General features: G+C 40.2%; 1 long non-coding RNA gene across 1 annotated transcript; it reads left to right on the top strand.

Moving 5' to 3' along the window:
- Nucleotides 1-294: 294 nt before the first annotated feature.
- Nucleotides 295-3,165, top strand: LOC107831496 (uncharacterized). Its single transcript, XR_001658383.2, has 2 exons — nt 295-2,269; nt 2,343-3,165. It is a non-coding gene; the product is annotated as an uncharacterized LOC107831496 (long non-coding RNA).
- The last annotated feature ends 209 nt before the right edge of the window (nt 3,166-3,374 follow it).

The raw sequence follows: 3,374 nt of genomic DNA, 5'->3' as shown, positions 1-3,374 counted from the left end.
CGATGATTTTAATCTAATCCCATTTTTATTTTAGTATGATATTTGAAAAATACCAAAAATAGGTTTTTTTTAACGGTTAATTTTATTTTAATAGTTATTTCTACTTAAGTAGAATTAATTAGTATAGGTTGGTAGTATTTTTAGTCTTGTTCAATGAGAAAGAGTCAAATTTGGGCTAAAACAACCCATTCTTTAGGCCCAAATTCGGATAGCCCAAGACCCATAACCCATTTGACCCATCTCCCCTTTAAATCCTAGCCACTTATCCAATCTAATCCAAGGGCTTCCATTAATTCTGACCCAAAATAAAATCCCAAGTTCAAAACCTTAGAGGCCCTTCCTTCTTCCTAACTCTAACGCCCCTAAGAGAACCTTAACCAGCCGCCTGCCATGCTCTTCTCAAACAACCAACTTAACACCCCTCATACCAGCAACCAAACGGACATAAACATCCACCATCCATGAAAAGGCCCCATTTTCGGCCACTACTAGCCATCAATGACCCTCTCTGAACCCCATCTCCTCACACCTTTCACCAGTCGCACTCCCATCTCTTTATAGTCGGAATCCGACAAGAACACACCCACCGACCTTGCTTCTCGTTTTCTTTTAACGATGTTGCTGTTCTGACAATAACCACCATTGAAGTGGTGATTCCGTCCTCGCATGTCCATAGATAAAAACAGGGGCGATTTTGGAGACAGTAAAAAGTTGACACAAATTAGGGGTTCTTCGGACAGAGAGTTGTGTAAAATGATTAGGTTCGATTGAGTTGCTGTTGGTTTCGAGTTTTACTAGTGTCATTTGAGATCCGTTTGTCATTCTGATTTGGCTTGCGGTCCCTGCTCAAATTTGTTGCCGTTGTTTTCCATCTTCATTTCGAGTTCAATTAACGGAATTCTCATTAGATTGTAATCGTGGAAGATTCAAATATATCGGAAAGCAGTTCAGGTCCAAATCTTATCCTATTTCTTTCTATCTTGTGGTTGATTTTAGATAGTGAGACTTTATTGCATATTTGGTATGTTGTTTGTTTGCTAATGTTTAGTTACTACAGTAGATCTTTTAAGTTGTTCTAGATGATGGTTTAAGTTTAATTGTATAACTTGAGTTTGTATCGTTTAAATGTTAAACAAAGATTAAGCTAGGAAATGAAAGTTGTTGTTCATAAGCTGATTTGACAAATTGGGCAGTGGAGTTGGGTATTAAAATAAAAGATGATTTGAGCTTAAAATGTTATTATTATGCTTTCACTAATCGTACGGTAGGAACATGATTAGGCCAACAATACCTGGGTAGGCAATCTTTCGGATTTTTGTTAGTTTTGAGGCGAGTGGTTGTTCCCTTTGTTAAAGTTATCCGGGGAATGCCCCGAAGGATTTGTATATATTTTATTCCGAAGAATGCCCCGTTGTATTATGTAATTGGAGGCCGAAAGCGAACTCGTAATATTTTTATTCTTATTTCATTTTTATCTTTCTGTTATTAGGTGGAAACGATCTTGAGCCTCTTATGTGTTAATTTTCCCATTTCTGTGTTTATTACCTCAATTCGAATATTTTAAAAGCCGACTAGATCAAGTATGCAACTGTTCTAGTTACTGAACTCGGGGAATACCTAACACCTTCTCCCTGAGTCAAATGAACCCCCTTATCTATAACTCTGGTGCAAACTGGTTTAAGAGTGAAATGTGTTTCGAAGGAAAATTATTATTTTAAAAATGGTAACCTGGCACACCGAAACCAATGTCAGGTGGCGACTCTGAAAATCCTTTGAAACACAATCTTTTTGTCACTTTTCATAATGGAAAACCCTTTCGAGCTTCAAAAATCACTTTCATTATTGTAAGAGGGTTAGTGGGGTGAAAAAATGGGTGTGACACCCTCAAGTTTTGGAATCGATGATACGTGACACTCAGGCTGCAAAGACTTGTCACGGAGAAGGGGCCCACGGAGAGGAAGATATTTTCCTTTGCTATTTCTCTGATGTAGAAGATTTTACCGGTTTGGGTGATTTGGACGTACCAAGGAAGAGCTCGAATGAGGCTTCCTCGAGCTATATATTGACCAACCAATTCCTGGACCCCAGCGTCGACCCTGATCGTAAACAACCTCTTATGATCTCGATCCCGGAAGATACTCAAGTTTTCTCTTCCCTCGTAGGGGTGGAGAGAAATTTTTAGTGCTTGGTCACCAAAGAGGATCAGGAAAAAATGGACGCAGTGGACGTTGCCTTTTTGTTCAACGAGGCCCAGCATGCTCTGAATCGGGTAAGTTCAAAGGCCGCTATATTTTATGACTTTGAATTATAGGTATCTCTAACACTTTCTTTCTTTCTCGTAGGCTTCAGTGGCATCATGAGGCCTTTTTCCGCATCCATGAGGAACGGAAGGCCGAAGTCCAGGATCTCTCTAAGAAATGCAATACTTACAAGCTTCTTAGTGAGAAACTTCAGGTAGACCTGGTGGAGGCTCTAAATGCGCATAAAGAGATGGCTAATCAGGTATTCCTAGTTCTTCATGACAGTGAGGACGAGTTCGAGATAACAACTAACAATCAAGGTCCTTCAAAGGAAAATAGATAAAGTGCAAGATGAAGCCGAACATTTCAAAGGATGTATGGATATTTTGGCGGCACAAAAGGATACCGTTCAAGCATATATGGATTCTGCCAAGTCACAGCTTTGATATGCATAGGAAAATGCCTTGGTCCAGGCGAAGAAGGTCGAGGAGCTCGAGTCCAATTTAGCCAATTTGGCCAAAGAGCTCGAGGTTGCTAGATCTGAAGTGGCCTCGGCCAATATTAATGCCAAGCCACCCTCGAGTAGGCCAAGGGCCTGGTTGATCATTCGAAGTGGCAGGCTCGAAGGGATGCTCTCAAGGAGGCCCTTGCTCAAAGTATCGACATATATGCTGAACTCGAGATCGCCAAAGCTGATGAAGCAAAGGCTTAAAAGTTAGCATTTTCCAATGAGGATTCCGAGGATGTGAGCGGATCTGGTAGAGAGGACTCTAAGGGCGAAGAAGCTGCTCTAGAAGAAGACTAGGACTTTAAGATTAGAAGTGTTTCCTTTAAGGCTGTTTTGGCCTTTGTAAAGAGTTCAGATCGGGCCATGCCGCCCTTGTAAATGATTTTTGATATATAAAAGATCTTTTCTTTCCCTTTCTGTCTTGTCTTTACTTTATTTTATTTATGCCTTATGAAATTGCATTCATAGGTTCAAGGTTTAGGCAATTTTGGACCGAAACCGAACTAGTGTCGAGTGAGTACTTGCTCGAAGTCGAAGTAGGGTAGCCCATAGGTTTTTATTAAGTGAGGATAATCCCTCGAGCTCAAAAAAAAAGTTTTCCTTAGGCTTTTGTATTAGGTTGATGT

Source organism: Nicotiana tabacum, chromosome 18 (genome assembly GCF_000715075.1).
Source record: "Nicotiana tabacum cultivar K326 chromosome 18, ASM71507v2, whole genome shotgun sequence".
Classification (NCBI taxonomy): Eukaryota; Viridiplantae; Streptophyta; class Magnoliopsida; order Solanales; family Solanaceae; genus Nicotiana; species Nicotiana tabacum.
Note: the sequence above shows the minus strand (reverse complement) of the source record. Positions and strands in the feature narration are given on the sequence as shown.